General features: G+C 43.3%; 2 long non-coding RNA genes across 4 annotated transcripts in view; both read right to left on the reverse strand.

The window, feature by feature from the left end:
* The window catches only part of LOC308474159, a 204027-nt gene that overhangs the window by 109662 nt on the left and 66533 nt on the right, over positions 1–27832 (reverse strand). The gene's annotated exons all lie outside the window — the stretch shown is intronic.
* LOC308474119 overlaps positions 10338–27832 on the reverse strand; it is a 40350-nt gene continuing 22855 nt past the window's right edge. For 2 of the 3 annotated variants that reach the window (XR_013984515.1, XR_013984516.1), the window contains exons 2-5: positions 15124–15258; positions 13498–13567; positions 11580–11684; positions 10338–10732 (exon numbers count right to left, since the gene is read on the reverse strand). This is a non-coding gene — a long non-coding RNA (uncharacterized lncRNA). Of the gene's footprint in view, positions 10733–11579; positions 11685–13497; positions 13568–15123; positions 15259–18667; positions 18758–27832 lie in introns of those variants that run through there. The other variant, XR_013984517.1, reaches the window with a different exon arrangement.

Raw genomic sequence — 27832 nt, forward strand, 5'->3', positions numbered from 1 at the left:
ACCCTGATATTCTGCTTACCCAACTTTCCAAAAACATTTCTGTTAGAAAGAAAGGGGCATATAGAGTTTTCCTTGTGACAGTAAACATATCAAAGACTTTATGTCTCCAGCATGGTACTCAACGTGCTTTCTCTTCATACCAAAGTAAAGCTCTTAGTTATGATGACTTCTATACAGTGGTACCTCTAATTACGGACTCGATCCGTTCTGGGGTGCCATTCGCACCCCGAAAAGTCCGCAACTAGAGCGCCACTTCTGCACACGTGCATGGCATGAAAGAGCGCTTCTGTGCATGCACGAAGCGCGCAGAATGCCTCGCGCACATGCATGGAGCGATACCCGGAAGTATACACAAATGAGGTTTGCCGCGTTTGTATCCTGAAAAAACGCAACCAGAGACTGACGTAATAAGGGGGACAACTGTAATGAGACAGTCCTGAGTTACTTTGGATATCCTGCAACCTTCCTATATATGGACCTTGTGTCTCAAATAATATATTTTAGAAGACATCTGAAGGCAGCCCTGTTTAGGGAAGCTTTTAATGTTTGATGCATTACTATATTTTAATATTTTGTTGGAAGCTGCTCAGAGTGGCTGCGGAAGCCCAGCCAGATGGGCAGGGTATAAATTATTATTATTAATTATTATTATTATTATTATTATTATTATTATTATTATTATTATATATAACAAAGGAATTCCTACACAATGATTGATACACCTTAAACAAAGAACCTGAGATAGCAGTTCCTCACGTGAGTAAGCACCAGGAATAGGAGGAGAAGGATTTCTAAGTTGGCCGGATCTGTTCTATTTCATTGTTGTTGCAATTCTCACCTGTGAATTTCCTGTTATTTGATCAATACTTGACTGCTTTGCATGAAGAGGTAGCTGTGCTTTGACTTCTCCAATAATACTGACGACAGGGGCCTACCATTCCATTCAGTGAGCCTCATCTACTGAATTTCACCTTTCTTCCCAGTTCCTCTTCCATCTCTTGCACGGGGCTAATTTGGTTCTCTGGGGCTTCCAATCTATCCCTTTTACTATTATACCCAGCCTTTTGATGATTTCCCCCCCAGTCTCAGAAGTTATTACCATTAGCTGCCTTTGCCCCTTTGTTCTATTCTGTTCCTTCTGAAGGTCTTCTCCCTCATCCAGAAAATAGCCACATTCCTCATGACCTCTTCTTTTAGCTTTATTCCCAACTCCATGCCCTCCACTAACACCCACCACTACTCCCCTTCCAGAGCTGCAGTGGTGGAGTCGGTATTCTTGCCAAGTTCTGCCTTCTCTAACCCCTGATTTTTCCCAATTCTCACTGCTACCCAAGCTTCAAAATTCATTCCACGTGCCTCTGCGGTCCTTTCCTGTGCTACAGAATCACCCTGGCTCCATTTCAACTTTCTTATCTGACACTGACACATAGTTTCCTACTCCCACTTTGCTCCTTAGTGACTTCAACATATACACTGATAACCTCATTGACCCAGTGGCCTTCTGCTGTCTCTCCCTAACTTCCTCCTTTAGCCTGTGAACCCGGCCTGAAAATTTGGACTGATTCCCACACCCACTGTCATGGCCACTTGTGGTCTCTAGGGATCTTGTGGTCTCCTAAGCATTTATCTGTGCCAGAACCCTCCACTGTGGAAAATCCCCCCTCACCAACCATTACTTCTGTTGTTTTCAAAAATGTGTGCAGCCCATCCTCTCTGCTATGCCTCTTTCCCCTTCCATGACCAGCAATATATCAACACTGGTACTCTGTGGCAGAGAGAAGCCCAGAAGCTGAACCAGGAGAGGAGAGAGGCCAAGAGGCAGAGATGGATCAGACTGGTGAACAGTGACATGTGTGTTCCCCTCCTACTGCATCAAGCTCCCCTCTTCCTTTGTCTCCCAAAACCAGAAGAGGCATGAAAAGAGTAGAGGAGAGGTTGGCTGCATGCAAGTGCAGTCTCTGATTGCTTGGGGGGAAAACCTAGAGAGGAAGGGACTTAGGAAGCTGTGGGAAGGTGGGGACCTTCAGGGATGAGTTGCTGTGTTCTTTAGGCCTGACACTCCACCAGGTCTGCAGATCATGCTTTGGCTAATAAATAGTTAACTCCAACTTGCAAGGTGTGATTTACTGCCAGCTAGCCCCTGGGCCTGAGAGTCCCTGTCCCTACTTCAGGACCAGTGATGATTCCTTTTCAAAGAAGGGAAAGATTTCAGTGAAGATAGATTTTCATCTGGAGTGAACAAATCATGGCAGAAAAATCTGTGCCTAAGTCCCTTTCCAAGACTTCTCCATCACCAATATGCAAAGCCAAAACAATAAACAAAGCAGAAACAAAGCCTCCCTCACTGTATGCATCCCTGCTGTAATGTCTGTGGCTAACATCAGAGGCGGACTCGCAGCAGGAGTCCCTGTGCTGACTCACTCGCAGCGAACAAAGGAGATTCCTGACCATTGTTATTTCAATTATTTTCATTAATTCATTCATCACTTTAATTTTATCCTTCTCTTCCCAACCACAGGGAAAGGACAGTGTGGTTTACATCTGGAAATGAGTTTCTCAGCACTGGAACAAAGGAACAAGCCTCAAATAAAATTTCAAAATCTTGAAAATGCTGATTATTTCACTGCAGAATCCCCTTCAACATTATCTCTCTTAAAAAAAAAAAAATAGGGGAAAGAAGCAAAGTTAATTAGAAGCACTTCAAATGTAATAATTCATGTTAGTTAGGGGTCATATTATGGATCTCTACAATACAGAAATCTTTATGGTTATGAAATCTGGGGAAGCCTCTTTTAAAATTCTACTTTGTCAAATCTCCCAGTTTTTCAGTGGCTCCTGCCTATTGCTTGATGCACTAAGCAAGGAGTTTCTACATGCTTATTTTTTAAAAAAAACTTGAGTGGGGTTCCACACTCAGAGACATATTTTCATCATTTATTTGTTTGTTTATTAGATTTTTATACTGCCCTTCATCATAAGACCACAGGGCGGCTCTCAGGATAAAATACAGGATAAAAACAAAACAGCAAAACAATAACCCCTCCCTTCCCACAGATACATTTAAAAAGCTGTAGAATATTAATCAGCCAAAAGCCTGGTTGAAGAGGAATGTTTCCACCTGGCGCCTAAAAGTAGATAATGAAGGCGCCAGGCGAGCCTCCCTGGGACAGCATTCCACAAATGGGAAGCCACTGCAGAGAAGGCCCGTTCTCGTGTTGCCACCCTCTGGACCTCACATGGAGGAGGCACACAAAGAAGGGCCTCAGATGATGAATGCAGAGTCCAGGATGGTTTATATGGGGAGAGGCGATCCTTCAGGTATTGGCATATTGTGTGTCTTGCTTAGCCTTCTCACCAGTGCATCAAGAAGAGCAGGGTTAGGATGGCAGTTTTATGAATTCCCATTCCTTATAGCAAGGGCTGCCCTCCGTCACAGGCAATCTTCTGGAGAGCTCATGCAGAAGTATGTGTGGACTACCACTGGGTAGTCCAGGCTAGAGGGTTGTGGAGGTTGTGTTGCTGTGGTTCAGCAGAGTTCATTCTCCCTCATCAGGAAACGTCTCCCTAAGTACATTAAGGATCTTATTCCTTATGCTCCGTCTCCATCACGGAGATCCTCTGATGAGGCACTCCTTGTGGTTCCCTATGCCTTGAAGTTCAATTGTCTATTACTAGGGAGCGAACTTTAGCATGGCCTTGTCCTGGGGAACTCCCTGCCAGGAGAGATTCAACAGGAATAATTCCTGGCTTCATTTAGACATCTCCATAAAACTGTGTTATTCAGACAGGCCTTTGCAATGTGAATTTCTTTTTACCGAACAGTTTTTATTGCTTTTTTAAAAAATGTGTGCTATACACTCCTTGCTACATTTTTCGTGCAAGTGCGGCCAATAAATATTTAAATAAATTAATTTAAAGCAGGCTACCACTACGTCACCCTTTCCATCAAGTGGCCTTTTCACACAGGCCATTTCTGAGACGAATGAGTCCCTGTGGAGTGGCTTTTCCTCTCTGTGTCAAAGGGTCTTGTGAAAATGCCCTCACTTGATAAGAAAACAAATTGTCGCATGGGGCTCATTTAGAAAACTTGCTGAAGATAATCCATTAGAGCATTTTCAGAAGTGATTTAAATACAATGCCTTTGCTGAAGAGCTTGACACAAGTTGGGGTTCACCCTAGACCTGAGTTACAAATGCGCACTTTTACAGTGGTATACTTTCCCCTTTCCTTCCTGTTTCTTTCCCCACATTCTCACATAAATCTAAAGTGGGGAAATTATGTCCTGGTGTTTCTTCTTCCTAAAAGCAATCCTACAAAGTGGACCCCATTGAAGAAAGCATGTAGTCCAAATGTGCCCTTAGGGTGCACATCAATTCTTGTGTACTCGTGATGATAACAAACCCATATTAAATTTGGCATCTGCATTGTCTACATGGGAAGCACTCCAGATAATCTATCGGCACCTTACCGCCTCTCTGCCACTTAAAAGTATACCGAAAAATATGGAAGTGTTTTAAATAAATACAAGGAAGGTAACCTTTTCTCCGGTTTGGAATTTCCTCCCCAAAGAGGCATGCTGAGCTACAATAATACAAGTGTTTTGTTGCCATCTGAACACCTTCTTATTTGCCCAGACATTTTAGATTTTAGGTTATTTTTGCTTGTTTGCTCTCTCTTATGCTTCGGTTTGCTTTAGTTATTTTGTATGTTATTATGTTCATTTGTTGGTTTTAAATTGTATTTATACATTGTGCCTGAATTAGTTCCCCTCTCCCAGACTTTTGTATGCTCTTCTGGAATCTTTTGATGAAAGGTGATTTACAGAGATCATATATAAAATATAATATACTGTAAATGGTGTTAGCACGGGGGATATTTACATCTCAGTTTCCCTTTGACATACTTTTACTCCTGTTTACAGCTCAGTAAATACACACACATACACACATCAAGTCAGAATAACAATATTCTTAATCAGAGATGGGTACATTTACTGGAATATTAAAGGATGTTTCATCATTGCTCTTCCATGAAGTAAATGTGATCCTTAAACCGTCTCTGTGGCAGCCAAACATAGCTAGGTCAAGTTTGTTTCTCTGTGTGAGTCAGAAGATAAAAGAAACTCCAAAGGGTAGTCATGACAGTTGGGTCCTGCTATCTAGCAGTCTCTTGGTCACAAAGAAAATCATTTTATTTCTCAGGCCTTATTCAAACCCTTCTGAATCAGACAAGTCACTTGCATTCCTGTGTTATGTGGACAAATGGAGTTAGGAGCCTGTTCCAGTAAGTTTCCTGGAAAACCAGGCTGAATTCTTCCATACAGATTCCTCCTTAATATGTATGGCATATTTCATGCTGCCAAAGAATTGTGGCATGCAATGCTGCCGTACCAGCCTTTTCTATGGAACTGCCATCCTTTCTTCACTCACTTTTAATATAGTGTTCAGACAGCCCAAATTATGCTTTGTCAGTCCCAATCTGCAGTTGTAATAAAAGGCAATTTCAGCACTCGTGCAAAGTGCTATGGCAGAAAGAGGGGGATATTCCATGGCAGAGCTACTGCCACTTCTTAAGATCTGCCAGCTCTTGGTGGCCAGGACAGAAGGCTGGGGATGGTTTTCCTCCCCCCTCCTCCCTGCTCCATATTTTCTTTTTCTTTGGCAATCCATGGGAAGGAATGAACTACACCAGATCCAGTGCTGGAATACTTGAGATCTCATTTTTTGTTCAGGCAGGGGTCAGCAAACTTTTTCAGCAGTGGGCTGGTCCACTGTCCCTGAGACCTTGCTGGGGGCCGGACTATATTTTTTTTTGGGGGGGGAGAATGAATTCCTATGCCCCACAAATCACCCAGAGATGCATTTTAAATAAAAGGACACATGCTACTCAGGTAAAAACACACTGATTCCCAGACTATCCATGGGCTGGATTTAGAAGGCGATTGGGCCGGATCCGGCCCCCGCGCCTTAGTTCGCTAGGGAAACAATAGTGCTTGACATCTTTCAAATCTTGGGTGACCCCCCCTCAACACCTCATTTTGGTCAGTCGAACATCTGCGCATGCAGAGCTTTCAGAGGGTATACCAGTGCGCCTTGGGAAATAAGCGCCATCCTACTGGTGAATTTTGGTAAAGTGGCATTTACACCAATCGCAACAGCACCATGGCTAGCTGAATGACAGCTGTAGGATTGCTCTCACAAGGTTTTTCAGGACTTCTATGCTTTTGTGTTTTAAGATGTTGACGTTTTCAGGTTCATCCCATTAACTATATTTCTTCTTGTTAATTTTGGCCAGGGGATCAGTGATGAATGGACAGCTAATCACCTTTTGACTAGACTCTCCCAATTGCCCCAATTTCAGTATCTGTTCTCATGGAGGGGTAGACTCTAATAGCTGAATAGCTTGTGTGTGTTTTTTCTTTCTTTGAATAGCGAAATAGCATTATTTTGCTAGGAAAAAATGAAAAGAACAAAAATTCAAGGAAATGAGTAATCAAAGCCATCTTCTCTGTGGAAACAGAATCTGTCATTGGAGCAATTGAGAAAGGCTGTTCAAGGGGGCAATTAACAGGCTAGTTATCCTTAATCCCCCAGCCAGAATCATCAGGAAGCAATAAAACAGGCTCAACATGTAATATTGAAGATGCCAGCATTATTTGCTGAACAGGATTTATTTGCATGTAAACTGGGGTGGTCAGAAGCTCACAGATTTGGACTTCAAGAAAATTTGGGGTAAAGGGGAGTCTGAGGACATGAAAGTGGTGAAAAAATAGGGTGGGTGTGTGAAGGGTTCTGCTGCGACTCTTTACTAGCGGCAACAGTGGTAGAGATGGTATTCCTTTCTTCCCACAGCACCCCTTGGAATAGTGCAGTCATGTGACCTGTTATTGTTCCATGGGCAATGAAATGTGGTGGCAGGTAGTGGTTCAGTTAGTAAGAGCACTTGTGTGTTCCACACAGTCCACATTTGAAATTCCCCCAGATAATTGCCAAAATTCTCTCCCCCCCCCCCCAAACTCTTGTAGCACTATTATAATAGGACCATGGCAGTGATTGGGGGTGGAGACTTTTACAGTGTTCTGAATTTCTGAAGAATTTTTTCCCCTTTTCATAAATTCATTAGTAAAATTAATAGATGCCAATTTCAAATACAGTATCAGTTTTTATCTTTGTTTACTAAATACCAGCAAAATAAACATGTTAAATTACATCGCTCTCTAAGGCATCAGAAAATATTCCCATGCAAGGTGAAGGTTTTCCGATGCCGATGCACATCACCCTATGGAAATTGCCCTAATTTGCACTGGAGATTTTTCTCTCTACAAGGGGCTTATCAATAGCAGACCATCAGCTGATCTCCAATGGGGTCTTGCAGAACCCTTTGATGGGAACTTTGAAGGCTGTGCCTTTGATGGCACAGCTAGACGGCAAACCATGTGGGCAAAAAAGAATCAGCTGACCGCCCTATCAAATCTGGTGGTTGACAGGTGGACAACCTCACCCAACAGTCAAATATGGCTGACAGGGATGGGGGAGATCATGAAAGGTCCCACCAGTTAGAGACCTAGACAATCGCACACACTACATGTAAACTCATTATTCAGGGTGCATGAGAGAACAGAATTCCAAGACCTCTGTTTACAAAATCTTTAGGAAAGTCAAATGTTTCATACTCTTGCTAATTCTCCCCCATTCAAGTTAAAATGCTTAAATGTGCCTTTTAACAACCAAGGGATCTTCCTATCCCAGATAAGAGGAAAAAATATAACACTGGGCACATTAGCAGATGCAATTTTCAATTATATGAATTTGTCCTGCATTGTTTATAATAATACATTTATTGCAGGCCTCTCTTACAAATGGTTAAGGAAGGAGTGATTGAATATTTAAAGCTTCCCAGAAAAAAAGAGAGAAACCAAACACTGAAAGAATATAAATGAGTCACTGAAAAAAATGTTATGAAATTCATCATGTTATGTTAAAATATTATACCTAATCATTTACAGGAAATTAGTGAAAAGATTGACTGGCAAAAGAAAACACCTAATCAGAATGCCTTCATTCATTCCTTGTTGCAGGGTGATATGGGATGAGTGAGCAGAGAAGAAAGATAAGTCAAGAAGGACCTGGGAAAAGAAGAGGTCAAGAACAAAAAGGAACAACAAAAATAAAATAGGGGCTCAGGGCTAGAGAGACTAAATCGCAGAAACATTTTTCCCTTAAAAAAATAACACATAGACAGTTTCCATAACACTTCCTTAGCACAATAAACTTCAATTATCCTCTTTCAAAGAAGAAGCTAGAAGGGTGAGAAGAATACATATAACTGAAGAAATCAAAATGAGAGGTTGTCATTAATATGAGCCAAGCCATGTGTTGAGTTGACCAGTTAAAGCAAACAGAGAGTCTGGGTCAGTTCTCCTGATTGATCTTTCAATATAAGCATTGTTTCTGAGATTATTGTTCTTATGAATGTGATTCACAGCCTGTTAGTCAACTAGCCAGCCAACTCCAGAGAATACGCCACTTGCCAATTTCTATTAGAATGTCAAATGTATTAACTGTGTGACATGGAACATGTTTTATACATGTGGGAGTGGTGATATAGGGAGAATCAAATTGACTTTGGCATCTATGGCAAAGTTGCCTTAAAGGATGAAGCAGATTTTTATGATGTTCCCAATCATATTCCACTGAACCTAATCCCCACCTGAAATATACTATAAGCTGTTAAGAGCTTGAGCAGGTCAGTTTTCTTCCTGTTCTGTCTATTTTTCCTTTCCTTTCTTTTCAAATTACAAATGAATATACTTCTGCATACTAAGGAGTCCCTCAAATACGTAGAAATCCCCTTATATTTGGCTGTTTCTCCATCACTTTCAAACTAAGGGCACAAAATTGTTGTTTTCCCTCTTGTATATTTTTAGCTCATTGCCCTTACCATAGTTTCAATCAGAAGAATCATTGCCCCCACCATGCCTGTTGTTTGTATGCAAGACAACATAAATCAATTTCTACTTCAAAAAATAGCAACCTAAAACAAAAGCTGTCAAGTGACTATGCAGATGCATAGGAATATTGAATGCTAAGAGTGGTTCAAACAGAAATAGCCTCTTTAGTATTACTTTGTTTGTTTATTCCATCTATTTCTGTACCACCTAACTTACAAGAGAACAAAGACCTTCTTAAATAAAGTGAAATTTACAAAAGACAGAACCAGGAACATCAGCCAGTGACATTCTTAATATTCCCCCTCCTTTCCCCCTCCCCAATATAAAGTGACACGCTACAATTCTAAGCAAATATGGTATGTCTGGAAGATCAGACTGTACAAAAATCTCCTGTGACTATTCAGGATTGGATAGAAATTCAATTCAGTATGCATAGCAGGGATAGTACCTGTGGTGGGGGACACATTGCGCTCCTTCTAAGGTACCTTTGGTCCCTACCCTGCACACAGCTCTCATCTGTGGCTCCTAGAAGCTGTCAGCATGCGACAATGGCCACATCGTTGGGATGGCTTCAACTGGCTGGCTAAGGGCAGCCAATGGGTCTCAAACCCTCAATGAGTTAGGGACTTCCTCTGCATGTGAAGACAGGCTCTGGCAGATTGAGTGGTTGAGACTAATAGTGGGTCCATTGGTTAAGAAGGTAGTTTCTGCACAAGCTGCACAGGGAAGTGAGGGACAGATGGGGATTGCCAACTTGGGAATGTAGCCCTTCTAGGGCAATAGTGCGACTGCCACACAATAGTGTGACTGCCATTGACTCCAAGTAGCACATCTGTGCTGGCAGAGACTGATGGGCACTGTAGTTCAAATTATTTGAGGGCACCAGGTTGGGGGAGGCTGTGGTAAAGCAGTTTCCCTGCTTTCATACCTCCCTACCCTCCCTCTGCCATCTGATCCTTTCTGCTCATCCTCAGAAGCTTTAAATAGTCAAAACTATTTCCAAGGCAAGTTTGAGCTTGCCCTTAAACACTCCAGGAATAATCCTTGAGAGTTTGCTCAAATGTGTGTATCTATCCCTGTAAAAACATATCCCAGAGCTGGCCCTGACTGCGGTCACTCATAAAGAACTGAAATGCCATTCCCAATAGATGAGAGGGTGGCATATAACAGGGGCCCCAACATCCTGGCACTGGCGCCATTGTTTTGTCTCCCAGATCTATCGATGTGCATAGTGAAACTTGTTTCAGCAAAACCTAAACTGAAAGCCTGCCATCCAAAAAGAACACAGAGATCCACTGTGATCTGGAGGTGAACCAAACTGTTTATTTCCATGTATGATGATTTCATCTATCTAATACATTTGTACAGCTTCAGAAATGCCAAGGATCTATTCTCAGAGGTGTGGAGTGCCTTCGTAGAACATTTTAAGTAGTGGTTCATTCTGAAGGTGCAGTTGGGTGCTGATGGGGGGGGAGAGCATTGCATATAAAATCCAGGTATTTAAAATTACATTCCACTAAAATATGAAGCTCTACAGCCAGGTCCAGCTCTACAACCTGTTGCCACAGATGTCACAGACACTGTCCAATGGCAGTGCAGCGTGCAGCTGCAAGATACCTTTTTTAAATAGGAAAATGTGGTTAAAAGTGGTCCAAATGTAATTGTTTTAAATGAAGAAACGTCTGCTATCACATAGTTCAGTACACTTTGGCATGATACACAGCACCCAACTGAATACTGTGTGCAGTCAGACCAGGATCCTCAAATTCTGTTCCATATGTGCTAAAAGAAGAAAAAAAGCAAAAATGAAATCTGGCCTACATTCAATAAACTGAGTGGGAACATCCACACTTCCATTGCTGATCCTCATAGGCTAGAATTACAGTAAGGAAGTTGGAGAGTTATTCTCTAAGGCCACACCCACACCATGCATTTAAAGCAGTACCATACTACTTTAAACTGTCGTGCCACCTTGCCTCCCCACCCCACCCCAAATCTTTGGAACTATAGTTTGTTAAAGGTCCTCCACACACAGCGCTACAATTTTGAGAGTGAGCATAAGAAGAGCCTGCAGGATCAGGCCAACGGCCCGTCTAGTCCAGCATCCTGTTGTCCCAATGGCCAGCCAGATGCCTGTGGGAAACCACAAGCAGGATACAAGCACAAGAGCCCTCTCGTCCCCTGCAGCTTCCAGTAACTGGTATTCAGGAGCATAAATCATGTGATGCTAATTGCAGGGTAGGAGAGAGGAACACCTGAACAGAGCTTGTATGCTTTTGTGAAGCATTTTACTACAGGACACCTGTGCTCCTGTGCACTGGTAAAACAACCCAGCCCAAAAATCTAGAGAGAATTTTGGATGAGCATTTTGGAACCACCACAAAGTCAGAGCACTATCCTCTGAATTGTATCCTGGTACTTGTCGTCTTCCCTTCAACAGAGAAAGGAGTCATGGTTGCACCCTTTGAAAGCAATGGAATCAGAGAAAGGAAAATCCTCTCCTTAAGGTCCCTGAAGCTGCAGGTGTTAGCAGCAGGCTTTCCCAAAGATAGCATGACACAGCCAAGTAAATGATTACATGTGGTATTATGATAAAACTTCCTTTGCTGATAATTTAGTTCCTGTTTACCTGTCCTGATATCCTACAAGCTGGCTTGAGCAAACTGCTTCTCATCGTCCTTGCCCCATTTGCCCTCCCTCTTTATTCAGATGCACAGTGAGATGTTTGGGAAACCTGCAGAGCACAACAGAAACATCTGTAAGATTGGTCCTGATTAAATTACCGTAAGTTGCAACCACATCCTAAAACTGACAACTGGATTCGCCCTGGGTTTGGGCTCCAGGGAAGAGACAAACCATTGCGATGGGTTTTGCCTTCAAATTCCACTTTTCCCTAGCTTTGGAAAACAAACCATTTCCCTTGTTGTAATTTAAGGGTCAAATGAAGGGAGGAAGAGGCAGGAAGAATCTCTAAAGTGTACAAAGGTACCTTCCAGCATATTACCAGCAGGGGTCATGGATGTGACGGCATCAATTCAGGTAACACAACTGACAAGTCCTATCTGTTTGACAACAGGAAAAGCTTTTGGTGATCTAGCTGATCTCTTCCCATACAAAGCTTTTCCTCTTAACCCTCCATATACCATTCCCATTTGTGCCTGTTTTAGCAGAGCACAGAGAGTTCAAAGAACTGCCCCTGTCGGTGATGTGCTAGGTGGCGGGAGGTAGGGACTGGGAAAGAGGAGGAAAGGCCTGCCTCACCCCCTCTCCCAGTGTGTGGGTGGGGTTTTTTTGCTTTTTACGGTGCCAATTAACGGCAAGCTGGGGTAGGTGGGAGGTCAGTGCAAGAAGCCTCCCTTCTGCCCCCCACCACACCGCGTGTCATCGTCTTTCAAGCATCTGCCAACTCAGTTTGGTCGGTGGAAGGGAAAAGGCCGGGCAGTTTGTTTGGTTTTCTTTTCTTCGTGGGCACTTTACTACTTCAAAAGGCTCGCCTTTGGTTCACAGGGGCCAGAGGGCAAAGGTCAATGGGCACAGCTTGACCTCTCTTTCACCCACCAAAGAGGAAAAGGATGGGAAGAGACACTTTTCTACTTTAATCTTTCTTCTGCCTCCCATTGTTCCTCAAAGATTTGTGGAGGGAAACAATGGGCTCCTTATAAGCTCACACTTCCACACGGAATATACTGAAGGAGTAAATAGAACACACACGAATTCCACCTGAAGGAGAAAGGAGAAAGGAAGGGGGTTCCCCCCCCCCGCATTGGAATGTAACAAATATGTTGATGTCTTTTAGAAGCAGTTGTTTTATTTTGTATTTGAAACACACACACCTCTCTCTCTCTCTCTCTCTCTCTCTCTCTCTCTCTCTCTCTGTGTGTGTGTGTGTGTGTAAAAACACTCACTAGCCCTAGGGTATTGAGGAGTAAGTTAACATTTCACAAAGCTCTCCACAGCTGGTGATTATATCCCTTGCAATGTGTACAAAGACATTCAGAAAAGGAGCAGAGAAAGTAAACAGTATCACTTCTGGGGAAGATTTGGGGGTGGGGGGGAAGGAGGAGGAGAAGCAGATGAAATTTAATCTGGCAGGCAGCCCAGCCACCAACTTAAAACAATACAGAGAAGGGAAGCCAAAGAGGAAAGAAAAACAGAGGGGAAAGTGTGGAGAGACCAGCGTGTGCAAAGGGAGGCGGGGAGCCCTCCACAAAGGTTTCAGGAATCTTTGGGGGCCACTAAATAGCAGATTAGATTGCAGGACTAGGCTTCAGGGGGCTAAATTCCTGCCTCATTATATAATGTGTGTGTGAGCATTCTTAATTGAATTGGCAGAGCCCCCAGCTGTTTACCTCTCATTGGAAAAAATGAGAGGAAGGCACCGGGCCTTGAAAAAGGCAGACACAAAGTCGTGGCTTTGGCATCCGAGAAAACAAAGCAGAAAATAGCATTGTGTTGGCTTCAAGCTTTGCCGTTTTGTTTTAGAACTAGTTTGCACTTAACAACTTGGATGTAACTGCTGTGTTAAGACCTTTTAACATGATGCTTACCTACAGCATCTGCATGAGGCACAGCTGGGCATAGGTGTTGTCCCTGGTCATGCTGAAAGGCTATTGCAGACTGAAAGGAGATTAACAGGATGGTCACGCCTGCTACTGCCACCCCAGGGTTAGCTTAGTTGTGATCTTACCAGCAGCTAAGTCAGAAGCACAATGACAGCTACTGAAACAAGTGTCAGCCTAGCAACACTGACAGACCCTTCCAAGGTAGCCCAAGTAGCCCAGGAGGCCTGTTGCAGATAATGTTCCCAAATTAGCCATGCAGGAGAGTCACCAGTTAGGGTGACCACTTAGGCATTGCTCCAAATGAAGAAATTCCTCATCAAAAAGAAGGCACAAATGTGCACAGCATTGACATATGATAAATTATATGTAGTAGATGCAAATTTAGAAGTAATTTAGAAGTAATTACTATAAATGAATACTATAAATTTAGAAGTAATTACTATAAATGAATACTATAAATTTAGAAGTAATTACTATAAATGAAATAGAAATGAAATATATTTCACCACTCTGGAGAAAACTGTGACTAGGTGGCCTGTGTGCCTCTCAACCTGCTGTTCAGGCGAGTAAGAGGGGACGTGGTAGAAGTTTATAAAACTATGCATGCCATTGGGAAAGTGGATTGAGAAAAGTTTTTCTTCCACTTGCATAACGCTAGAACTCATGGGCACCTACTGAAGATGAATGTTGGAAGATTCAGGAGAGACAAAATGAAGTACTTCACGCACACACTCCCACAGGAGGCAGTGATGGCCACCAACTTGGATGGCTTTAAAAGATTAGACAAATTCATGGAGGACAAGGCTGCCAATCACGATGGCTATGCTCTGCCTCCATGGTCAGAGGCAGAATGCTTCTGAATACCAGTTGCTGGAAACCATAGAAGGGGAGAGTGCTCTTGTGCTCAGGCCCTACTTGCAGATTTCCCACACGCTTCTGGTTGGCCCCTCTAATAACAGCATGATGGGCTACATGCGCCATTGGCCTGATCCAGCAGGCTGCTCTTAGATTCTTATGAGAGTGATTAAACTTGGGGTGTCTGTATTAATTTTCCTACTTAACTGCAGGTATTTTTTGTGTGAATCTGAATGTAGTACTTAACTGCAACGCATCATCAGCAAATTATATGATTTGTTGTTATCTGGCAGGGTTACATTTTCAAAAGAGCTCTTGATTAATTCAAAATGGGTTCTATTGAAACCCTGTCCCATTATCATAAGTGGAACAAGGATGATAGCATTTAATTTCTCATAGGGATTCTCTGTCTGGAATCCTGTGCTTGGTTACCCGAAAGTCAGCTCCACTGAACTCAATGGAACCTATTTCAGAGTAGACATATGTAGGACTGCATTGTTGGTATATGAAATGTAGAAGACAGTGATAAATTGGACTATTGACCTGAAAAACACAATGCAGCGACCTAAAATCAACAAATATTCTGTTATGGTGGTGTTTTATAGACTTTATTTGTGGATACAAACTAAATATTTACCATTGCCCTGCTGGCCCAGTAAGTTTTAAATGGCTCTTCAAGAAATCTTAACTCCTCCTCCATTCCCAGCAATGCAGATGTGAGAGATGGGGCCTCTAGCTTATTGGAACTTTGCTCACCTTCCAAGATGGGTCTTGCTCATCAGAAGCCTACCAGGTCATGGTGACCCTGATCTCAGTAATGTAGTCTGAGTCATCATAGCAATGGGAACAGGAGGAGGGAGAGCTGCCATGTTTTTAGATTATCCATCCTCACTAGAAAAAAAGACAAAATACTTAAAAATAAAAAGTATGCAAACTTCACCCAAAAAAGGTGAAGGGATTATAGCAAGCAATATACCCCTTTAATTCATTAGGTACCTCAGCCCTCCTTCCCACCCTTTACAATGATTGTCTTAAGTTTCACATATGGTAAGTAGAAAGTGGTGGTTGCTTTATATTGCTCCCATGCTGCCCCTCACCAAGCACTGTGCAGACCACTCCTGAAGAAATCCTTATTGAACCCAGAGGATTATAACTACTGATGGCAAGTGACAGGTGTCCTTTTTTTGGGTAACTTGTTGGGAGCAAGTGGTTACTGGTCAACCCAAAGACCTAGTAGATGAAACTGATTGGATTGACTTCAACCTGGATTCTGGCCCAGATTTGAACCTGGAATGTCATTGGTTGCCAAAATGAATTACATACAGTGGGAGAGACAGGAAGAATACAACCCCGTTGGTTCTGTTAGATCTCTTGGCAGTATTTGATACCATTGGCAAAGTTTTGTCTCCCAACTTAAAACTCTGTGGGTTGGAGATTGCAAGCACTGTTTTGGGTGGCTCCATTTTTACCCTGAGGACTCATTCCAGGAGGTGGCATTCAGCCCCATGCTATCTAGTTTGGGGGTCCCTTGGTGATCCAGGGTTTTAAAGGGTTTTAAAGGGTTGCCCTCTGCTGCAGAATATTACCATACTTTATATCTGAAAAGTTGATCTCTTGCACTTGTCCTGCCATTGTACTTATTATTTCTTGTTGTAGAATACCACAGAACTTGCAGCAGTATTCACTGATTCATACTCAGGACTTTTCCACAGATTATCCTGGCCACACAGTTTTGTTTTGTTTTTTAATGCATACCATCAGCATGGAATTTTCAAAAGGCTGAGACTTTAATCTCATTTCGATATGACCACTGTGAACTGGGCCTCCAAGACCTCTCTTTAGGCTTAGGTAGCCTTGACCTTTGAACTCATTGGACCAACATATCATGAGCTTGACTTTCAAAGACATTGCAGCAGAGGGAAAATTCTGAATTTGGGATATATTGCATGCACACTTTTCCGCCTGGAAGCCAACTGGCCACTGGGCTTTGCACATAAATAAAGGTGAATCTGCTTCACTCATGAATCTGCTACAAGTGATTCCCAGGGCAAGAGAAGATGAAAGATCTGCAGCTTTGATCTCTTAAGCTAAGGCTGTAAATTAAGGCTTTTCTTCCATGGCAGGGCCAATTTAAATGGGTGGGAATAGCATATCTTGCTCTCTTATCTTGGGCTGGTTGCATCCAGTTTCAGGAATGAAAAAAATGCATGTTCAACTGCCCTCATATGTCTATATTCTCTTTTTGGAGGACAGAGCACTGATTAATACCTCTAGATGGCTCTCCACCTACTGCCTATTTCCCTGTCTTTGCTGCCCGTTACATTAATACAGATCTGTTGGGTTGGGCAACAGAAGCACCCACACTTTGACCCACACCAGCTTTGCTGCCACCCCTTGCCCTCTCCTCCAGGGCTCTGCATAGCGCACAGCTATTCTAGTGGTGGGCAGGCAGATGTGCCACCTCTGAATAGGAGAAGAAAATATACCACAGATGTTTTGGGAATATGTGCACTGAAACTGTGTGTTTAGGCACCCTGCTGAGAGCCAACTGAAGTCTGGCACCAGCCCTGCATTCTTAGATTGTGTTCACTACCCACAGCTTGGTTCAAATTCACTGAAGGTAAGACGAAGTCTTCCACCCTTGAGACCAACTAAGGATCAAGCCCTAAGCACATACATTAGAGGGGCACGGGTGGCGCTGTGGTCTAAACCACTGAGCCTCTTGGGCTTTGCCAATTGGAAGGTCAGTGGTTCGAATCCCTGCAATGGAGTGAGCTCTCGTTGCTCTGTCCCAGCTCCTGCCAACCTAGCAGTTCAAAAGCATGCCAGTGCAAGTAGATAAATAGGTAGAGTGGTATCTCTGGTTAAGAACTTAATTCGTTCTGGAGGTCTGTTCTTAACCTGAAACTGTTCTTAACCTGAGCTACCACTTTAGCTAATGGGGCCTCCCGCTGCCACTGCACCGCCGCCACGCAATTTCTGTTCTCATCCTGAAGCAAAGTTCTTAACCCGAGGTACTATTTCTGGGTTAGCGGAGTCTGTAACCTGAAGCATCTGTAACCCGAGGTACCACTGTACTGCTGTGGCAGGAAGGTAAACAGTGTTTCTGTGCACTCTGGTTTCTGTCACAGTGTTCCGTTGCGCCAGAAGCGGTTTAGTCATGCTGGCCACATGACCCAGAAACCTGTCTGTGGACAAATGCCAGCTCCCTCAGCCTGAAAGCGAGATGAGCGCCGCAACCCTATAGTCACCTTTGACTGGACTTAACTGTCCAGGGGTCCTTTACCTTTTACCTTAAGCACATGCATACTTCACCCTCCAATACTCCCTGGACAGCATTTAATACTTGAACCTTTTCCATCTACCACCAACAGCAAAAATGCTACCCATCACTTGTCCAACAGCACGTGGCTATTTAAAGAAAGCTAAGGGTGATGAGAAAAGGCACAGTTTCTCCCTCAGGAAAGCTAGCTCTATTTTTAAAAGCTTAATGAGAAATAGAAGAAACTTGGGTTAGCCAAAAGAATGAAAATAAATGGGTCCTCTTCTCCCCACAGTCACCAGCTCTTTAGCTGAAAAATGCATGGTTTTGGTTTGCCCGCAGGTGATCACTTTGTATCGACTCAGACATTTTGTTGCTATAATCTAATCAAAAGGGGAGACATAGTGCCATTTTTTCAGACAAGATGTCTTCCCTGTTCCTCCTCTACAGTGTCTATTTCCTTAAGCAAGGAAGAATCCAGCCAGTGGTTTACATTATGGTGCTCCCCCTTTTGCTATAATTCTTTACCTTAGTTTTGTTTTTGTGTGTTTTTTTACCACGGGGGCATTCGGGAGAGGAACATGAGACACTTCAGCATGAGAGACACAACCAATAGGAGAGATGTGCCCAAGGCACTGCAGAAGGTGCTACTGCTCATTGCCTCCAGTGCATGTGGAACTACTTAGTGCAGAATCCCCCATTTGAGGGTCTTTCATGATAAATCGGATTTGCTGTAGTTCCACTATGGGATGCCACCTGAATCTGACATGCATCACCAAAGCTCAGTTGGATGATGCCATGGGCTTGGCTTTGCCCCTGCCAGGGTTCTCTAAGCCATATACAAAATGAAGAGGTGGAATACTTTCCATTCTGCTTGAAGTGCACAAGGTGGTTTTCTTTGGAGACTGAATTCATTCAGTTTGGTTATATCCTGTGCTTCCGGCTCAAGACCAGAACCTATGATCCTGCTATTGTATAGTTTGGGAGAACAGAGGGTAGGGGCAGGGGTGATATGGTGGTACTGTTGGAATACCCTACCCTAGAACTTCTTCTGCCAGTAGTGCATGAACGATCCTTTCTTTTTCAGCAATCAGAATGTTGGTGTGCATTCCACAATATCAAAGCTTCTTCTGTAAAGGCTTGGGGTCAGCAGGTGATTTTCCATTTTGGTGTATTATCCACACTGTTAACTTGTATCCAATATGTCACCAGCTTTAGAACTCTGAAATCTTACACCCAGAAATTATTACTCTTATTCCATTTTGTTTCTGAAAATAATTGGGGAGATGAAGAGATTAACCTCCCATTAAACAACAACAAAAACTGTTTTTTTATACCTTTCTCTGAGAAGCTCAGATCAGCAATAGCCAATGCAAGTTATGTTCATTTGGAGCAGCTTTAATTTTTTTCAGGAGCTTTGCAAGTTTTGGAATCCCTTTACTCATCCTTGGTTGCCATGGAAATCCTGCTTGGACTCTACCTTTTCTCTGTGCCTCTCCATAAGAGAAGAGAAGACACTAGATTGGACTGGGACAGATAAGGTGGCAATGCTACTTCCACATCTGTAATGGTGGCATCTGTGTCTAACTGAGCAGTGCCATGTTGGATGGGGATCAAGACGCATGGTGCTGCTGCAATATTTATAAGATAGCACCATCTCCATTGTCCTATTGCAATCTGACTTAGAATGACTGCAGTGTTAGATCACACAAAACAAGGTATGATTGAAGGGAGATAGGCAGGGATTCAGGACAAACACTGTGCAGATTTATTTTATTTACCGGGCAGCCACCATGTGCCCAATAACAAAGCAACATCTGAATAAAAGGTTACTGTTTCTAGATTCTTTCTAAGAACATGGCGTCTTGTCTTTCTGCTCAAATTAAAACTTCTCAGATAATACTGCTGTATAGTGTCAAACTGAAGAAATCCAGTGCCTCAGACAAGGAAAAGAAAGAGGCCCCGCACCCTCTAAGATTACTACAACTATTTATTTACAAAAATGGCATTGCTGCTATGCGTGCTGTGACTGGGCCTCAGACCTTTCCTGAAAGATTGTGAGAAAGGTGTGTTTCTATTTTTCAGAGGAGGCCAACTTTTTCGGTTGTAACTTCCAGACAGGGCAAAGATCTTTAAGCGACAAGCATTTCAGAAAACCACTGGTTAATCTTTCCAAGAATATTTTAGAGATTAAACTGCAAAGTGAGTTCTGGAAAGCCATGATAGTATTATATGTACTGTGAAGATGTTTACCGCACACTCTGATCACATAACTGTGATCGATTTGTTGTAGCACGTACCATATGCTGGAGAGATACAGCAGACGCATAATCGGCCTGATATCATGTCATAAAAATGTGTAAATGCAAGCAGATGTTTGTGAAACAAATTAGCCAAAATGAGGTTTCATTCATATCATTTGAAATGCATAATTCAGTTACAGTAGGAACTGGCGCAGGCTTGTCTTGCTTCATTCTGAACTCTCTATAACTTTCTGGGTCTGCTCCACAACCCACAGAAATCAATAACATGGATCACATTTGCTTCACTGGGGTCTGGAGGAGATCTGAGGAGATCAAAATTCCATTCTGAAGGATGTTAGTGCTTCAGTGTGGCTGGCTTAACATTCCATTTGGAACGCATTGTATAGGTCTGTTGTCATTGCTTTTGCAGATGAGCCGAGCCATAACTGTGACCTCAGAATAAATTTAGCCATTTGAGGGAAATGGGCAAGCATTTGTGAAAGGGAATGAAATGTTGCTCAGCTTATTCACCTTTGCCCCTGTACCTATAAATCAATTGACAGTCCAAGATACTGTGATCCTTGCTTCCTACATGAAAGGGATTTTCATGTGCGAGGCTTAAGTTGGTCTATAATGGATGTATAAATTCTACATTGGCTACAGTCTGCATTCAGTCTCTGTTCCATGCTCTGTCTAGTCTTTCACATGTCTAAGACAGCCCTTGTCACTTTGGTGACTGAGGCAAAATATCCTAGTGTTGTTCCCACAGTGGTGAAAATAGAATAATAAAAATAATGGGCAACACTACCCGCTAATGATATATTAAAATCTGCTGTCTAAAGTAGTCAATTGAAGGACTGCATCTGTTGTGTATTAACAACATTTACATGTGGCACAAACGGGCTCCAATGTACTTTTTAGTATTTCATGGGGGTAGGTCTAGCGCACGGGTGTCAAACACAAGGGCCGCGGGCCGAATCCGGCCCGCCAGACCTCGTCATGTGGCCCGTGTAGCCGCCGCCGGCCGCCAGCCTTCACTTTTTATTCTCGCTTTTTTTTTTTGACACAAGAAAGCTGCCTCTTCAGCGCATGCGCGGCAGCCTACAAGCCAGAGAACGTCTGCCCTCTAGCGGCGCCGGCCGTTCTACACAGGAAACCTCCACTTTACATGCATTCAGGAAACCTCCACTTGTTTTTATACTGAGCGCATGCCATCCTGTGATGTGACAGATCCAACGGCTGCCTGAACCCTTCTCTCCTGTACTGTAAGTCCTACAGATACAACCGGCCCTTTGAGGGTGACCAAACTGCTGATGCGGCCCCCGATGAATTTGAGTTAGACACCCCTGGTCTAGCACCTTTATGCTTCCCCATGTGAAAACTGGAAATATGCCTCAATGGCGCTGTGTGTGTGTGTGTGTGTGTGAGAGAGAGAGAGAGAGAGAGAGAGAGAAAGAGACAGAGAAAGAGAAAGAGAAAGAGAGGATCTTCTCTATTTAGACCAATTCTCTGTTCTATAGTCTTCTCTATTTGGACCAATTCTCTGTTCTATAGTTTCAGGCAAATGTTTTATGTGGTTGCTTTGTCCTTTATATTGTTCCTTAGCATCTTCACTTTGGAAATCAGGGGTGAATTTCCAAATGACCATGGTTGATGATGCTGGGAACTCTATTTCCCAGCACACAGGGTACCATTAACATGCATGTACCATCATTACAAGCTAAGGGAAAAGTTTGGGGAAACAGACAATTCCCCCCCCCCCCAAAAAAAAGCTCCTAAAGAAAGCTTGCAATTGTTGAGCCAATTCCTAATTAAGCTGAGAAGGGTTTGCTTACTACTAAACTGAACTGAGGAAAGAAGGCAATGCAGATTATTATCCTTATTGGAATAAAAGAAAAAAGAAAAACTTGTGTTATTAGCTCCCCTGCAGAATTAATGTTATGTAATAAGTAATTCAGGACGCCTTCATAAAATGATTTCCAGAACTATCTGTTGGTCTTGCTGGATTTTACCTAGCCCATAGTTTCTCCTTTTACTCCAAGCTTTTTGGATTCTTTTACTCTGCTCCTGAGATTCTGGTCATTTTCTTCAGTGTACGCACTGTCTCTTTTGATCTTTAAGCAAAACATGTGTGGTGGTGTTGGAGTCACTCCCTTGTCACCACATTGGTGATGTCGGGCACACATGGATCCCATCTCTGGCCAGCCATGGCTTCACTCCATGAACTCCACAGGCTTATCACATTCACTATGTCCTAAATGTCCCCACAAATGCCAAAAATAGTAAAGGGTAGTCAAAGGACAGTAGGAAAGGAAAAACTGTTGCAGCTGCCCTATGCTCTTTAGTCAATATGTATTTTTAAATTTATGATTTAATTATATAATGCCCTGCTCTTCAGTTCTGAGGGACTGTAATATGGATGTGTGGGCATATTTCAAAACAATGGGCTACAGCATGGGTAGGCAAACTAAGGCACGGGGGCCAGATCTGGGAGCAACGGGAGGTCACCCTGTCATGGGGATTCAAACCGCCGACCTTCTGATTGGCAAGCCCTAGGCTCTGTGGTTTAGACCACAGCGCCACCCGCTCTGTCACCACAACTACATCCCCTTAAATCATGTTGTCCATCAGGGGCACCGGGGGGTGGTGGACGAGGGGCCTTGGCCCCCCAAAAAAATCAAGGAGGGGGTTGGGCCCCCTGAATATCCTGCAGCGACATGCATATGCCGTGTGCATACGCCATGTGATGTGCTCACGTCACTAGCGCATGTCACACAACATGCACATTTCACATGCTCAAGCCGCACAGTGTGCACGTGACACATCAGCACATCTTGTGGCATGTGTGTGTGACGTGAGGCCTGCATGCGACGCTGGCCCCTTCCATCATGGGGGCAAACCAGCGCGCCTGTTGTCCATGGTCCAAGATAACAACAACTGAACCACTAGCACCACAGGATCTTCCTCCAAAGCATATAGTGTTTTCTTATCCACAGCCAGGGCTGGTAAGGTGGAACAGTTGAAGAACATATATCAGAGCAACTCCTGGAGCTCATTGCTCCAGTATTAGATTCAGCTGAATAAGATGAAAAAAACAGGACTGAGAGTGTTGGGATTACAAATATACAACTGCTCAGTTGGCCCCTTTCTTAATGACTATCATCTGGGTGCAAGGATGGCAAGTTGAGAAACAAATTCTTTATGTGCATGGAGCAAAGGAAAGCCCTAAAGCAAGCATACCAGCAGAACAATTAGATGGTTAATCATAATTCTGTCTAGGGGATTCTTTCTTCATTTTTTTCTACTTCAAAGAAACAATGATTTATAAACAATGTTGTCTCCCCTTGTGAAATGACTCACTCTTCAGCCCACATTGGGGTTACCCGTACACTGCTTCACATTTCAGGGTTACAATATCAAATGTCAGGATATACAAAGATACATTGCTCAAATTCCATCTTGAGAGCTTCTCATTAGTGCTTCTGGGTTGTGGGTTGTTTCCATAATTGTAATGAAGATTTACCAGAGCAGAGCGTTTGTTTAAGATCTATGGGGTAGGAAACTCTGGGAGTTGACTGTGTTGTCCACTGTAATGGGCCAGTGTCAATCACAGGTAACGGGTGTTAGCTGGAATTTGTCCACCTTGCCTCTGCATTCCAGAAATGAATCTTGCTGTGTTATTTTCATGGTAATATATCTTGGGGTAGAAAGAATGAAGAGTCGAGACAAGAGCTTGATTTTAACAGGAGTTCTTTTCCACTTTTTGAGCTTATTCAGCATTTCATCCATCCCATCAATATATAAAGGCGATCTCATATATTAGAACCTAGGCAGCTGTTTCATGCAGAGTCAGTCCATTAGCCTAGTGTTTCCCAACCTTGGATCTCCAGCTGTTTTGGACTACAACTCCCATCATCCCTAGCTAGCAGGACCAGTGGCCAGGGATGATAGGAACTGTAGTTTAAAAACAGCTGGAGACCCAAGGTTGGGAAACACTCCATAAGCCTATCTAGCTCAATGTTGCCTGCAGAACTGTTTCCTGGGCCCTGGGACATTTCTGCATGCAAAGCATTTGTTCTACCCCTGAGCTACAATCCTTCCCCATATAACACAATTCAACTTGCAGCACGCAAAATAAGTTTAGTTAGTTGCAACTCTGGATCCCATTAATTTCAGTGGAAAGTGCTGCCCAAAGAAAATGTTTATTTACCCCAATAGTTTGCATCAACTTCTAGTTAGCTAACACATTGATGCATGTGTATTGCATCAGTTGTGACTAGCCACATATATATCATCCTGTCTTTGCCCTTTAAAGTGTTTGTTGAGTGATCATAGAATTGTAGAGTTGGAAGGGACCCAAGGGTCATCTAGTCCAACCCCTTGCAATGTAGGAATCACAACTAAAACATCCATGACAGATGGCCATCCAACCTCTGCTTTAAAACTTCCAATGAAGGAGGGTCCATCACCATCCAAGGAGTTCATTTCACTGACAAACAGCTCTTACCGTCAGAAAGTTCTTCCTGATGTTAAATTAGAATCTCCTTTCTTGTAACATGAAGCCACTGATTTAGGTCCTACCCTCCAGAGCAGGAGAAAACAAGTTTGCTTCATCTTTTGTGAGATAGCCCTTGAGATATTTGAAGATGGCTATCATATCTCCTCTCAGGCTCCTCTTATCAAGGCCAAACATGCCCAACTCCCTCAACCGTTGCTCATAAAATGAGGTGGCTGATGGTGGGAAAAGACTGGACTCCCTTCTATGAGTAATCATTCCCTCTAATTCCATATTCAGATGAACCCATTCTGGTCAAATGGGGCCATCCACCAACAAAAGGGAGGTTCCAGCATACCCAGGGGATCAGTAAGCTATATGCAAATATTCAAGGCTGACACAAGTATACAATATGGGGACAATTGCTCTCCAACAAGGGGCCAAAAAAGTGAAGAATTAAGAAAATTAGAAATATGCATGGCCTGGGTAGGAAGGCTTTTTACTGACTTTGGGTGAGTTTCTGCCTTTTAAGCTGGAGCTGTCATTTCCTCCATCTTAGGATGGCTCACTTATAAGCCCACAGTTTCTCTTCAAGGACACAAAATATGCCACTGCCAACACCAGCACTGCGTTGTTCTCAAGCACTGAGAAGTTCCAGAAGCAGCACTACAGGATGTTGGAGGGAGGGGGATAAAAGAGCACGGACTTAAGGTGCCTTTGTAATGTCTGTTTTATTTACAAATATATGGCAGAGCATAAGTGGAGACAAACAGGCACTTCTACAGCAGGCAGCAGGTCCCCGGAGAGCAACTTGTACCATGGCTGCAACTCCAGTTTCAGCTAATTCATGTCTCTCCCTCTCCACTGAAAAACATCTGCATAAGTGCAAGTCCCAGACTTAGACCCCCTGCAGGTGGATTGCCCATTCAGGAAACATCCACAGCCATTAAAGAAACATTAACTTTCTTTTGCCAAATCCCCGACTTTCATTAGGTGACACTTCAGGAGAAACTATAGTGGCAGACTCGTTCACAGTACTCCAACAGCCAGACTCCCAACACTATTATACCACCCTTGCCTTTGCCAGCTGATGCCCAGTGGTCTTGTTAAGGCCTTGTTGTCCAATGCTGTGCCCCATTTATTTCCCTGGCTGTTCTAATCTTCTCAGCGCTGTTTACTTCTACTTTGGTCAGTGCTCTGGGCTAGAGGAAGAAGGTCTGTTAACTTTGATTTCACTCTGCTGGGCCTCCCTTCATTTCCCGGACACTTTTTGAGGCATTCCCTTCATGACCAAATCTGGGCTGAGTTCCCAGCTTGAATTTTAACTTCTGCTTCAATATATTTCAAACGTCAGCTGCTGTAAATTATTCTCTGACAAGGCCGCCCTCTTGTATTTTGGCACATTTGTTCATAGGCTATAATATATACTTTCCCTATCCTCCCCTTCCCTTATGCAACTGTCAAAGAGATGATTAAAATACTAGAATCCTGAAGCCAAAGAATTGATGGGCTAGTTCAAACGCAAACACAACTATTTGGCATTGTTGCCGCCTTCAGGTTAACCAGGTCGCAATGCTGAACTAACTATCAAACATACAAATGGCAGGATTCTCCTGTCAGGGTCTAGAGACTGTGTTTCATAACTCTTTGGCCCACAGTCTCTCATCTTCGATATATCCCTGGCCTGCCCACTTCCTTCCTTCCAATAGTGCATAGCTCATGTCCTACTTTCCAGTTCCCTGGACCACTGAAGCCCTATTTGGGTATTCACACAATTACAGCTGCATGAGGGAGAGAGCAGGGCCACACACAGCATACATGCAGAGACTCCCTGTGTGATTTAGAAACCTAATCACACACCCAATACGTATGCCCCCCCTCACCAAACATGTGAACCATGAGAGGTAGCAAGGATGCAATGCTGAGGGTGGGGCCAGGGAGCACAGTCCCACTCCCCCCCCCCCCCATGATTATGATTATATAGTTATAACTGTGTGATGGAAGAAAGCCTGAAAAGGACTGAAAAGGACTTAATAGACCATAACTAGATATTGTGCTCCTGGCAGAACCGTCCAGATTGCACCCCTTAGCCACGGACAAGTTAGCTCGTCCTTCCGCCTCTCCTCCAACCGCCCCCCCCCCCACCCATTCAATTCACCCTCAATTTAAAACCTTTTCTTATGAGGCAATAATCAATATTTTTATTTACAGACATATTTATGGGCATATTTTTAGCCGATTTTGCTCCTCCCACCCCCCCTGCACCCCTAGTGGGGGCCCACCTCTCCACCCCCTAGCTACGGCCGTGATCTCAAATAAATTTTCTGAACCTCAAGGAACTCAGAGACACATCAGAAAAAACAGATGGTTACTTTACAGTGACTGTCAGTATTCACTGGAATAACAGCAAAATAGGGTAGCTGTATGCCTATCTGGGGGGATTCTGGAAGATTTGCAATATACTTTCACCCTTCCCTACTTTTGTTTTTAGTTTTTTACTTCCATCATTCACACTTTCCTGAATTAAATATGGTGTGGGTTTTTAACAAAATTGTTTTGGTATATATGTTTATGTATTTTTATATTTCTTACAAAAATCTAAAGCAGTGAATAATAGAAGCAATCAGATCAACACTATGAAGATCAGTTGTCCTTAAATAACTTTCTTTTTTTAAAACTGAACTCTACTCTGGCAATGAATTGCTCATTAAAAAGCTTTCCCGAGGTCTTGCCCTCCTTTCTAAAATCTAAACGAGTAAGCAGTGTGGATGTCACTGCAGAGGAAACTCCATTAAAACAATCTTATGAATGGGAGGGGGGTGGAACCACACATTATTCTAATGCACTAACAAAACCCTAACAGATGCTTCTGTTAAGGACAGCTGCTCATAATTTAGGCCCCATCTGCACGATAACTTTAAAGCGGTGTCATACGACTTTAAATAGTCATCGCTCCCAACAAAGAAATCTGTGAATTGTAGTTTTGCTAAGACTGCTGATGGTTCCCTATTCCTCTCAGAGAGCTACAATTTCCAGAATTCTCTGGAAACAAAAAATGACTGTTAAGCCACTCTGAGAACTGTAGCTGTGTGATCACTCTTAACAAAGTACTGTCATCACTCTTAACAAAGTACTGTTCCTAGAAGCCAATACTGTCCAAAGCGGTGTGGTACTCCTGCCTTAAACGTATCGTGCAGATGGTGCCTTAGGGAAGTATTCAGGGCCGAGGGGTGTGGGATCCTTGCCCTACCCATAGGTTTTTCTGTAGCCATTTTCTGAACGCATACAAACATTGTGTGTGCCCCGCTGGGGTACACAGTGTCTGCTTGCTCCCCTTGAAATGGCTTTTCCCTATAGGAGGAGTGGAGAACCTCAGGCCCGCAGGCAAATGTGCCCCCCCACAACCCAGCTTCTCTATCCAGCCCTCAAAACTCTGTGCTGGCCAGACCCTCCCAGGCCACAACC

This window comes from Podarcis pityusensis (genome assembly GCF_964106645.2).
Source record: "Podarcis pityusensis genome assembly, chromosome: 1".
NCBI lineage: Eukaryota > Metazoa > Chordata > Lepidosauria > Squamata > Lacertidae > Podarcis > Podarcis pityusensis.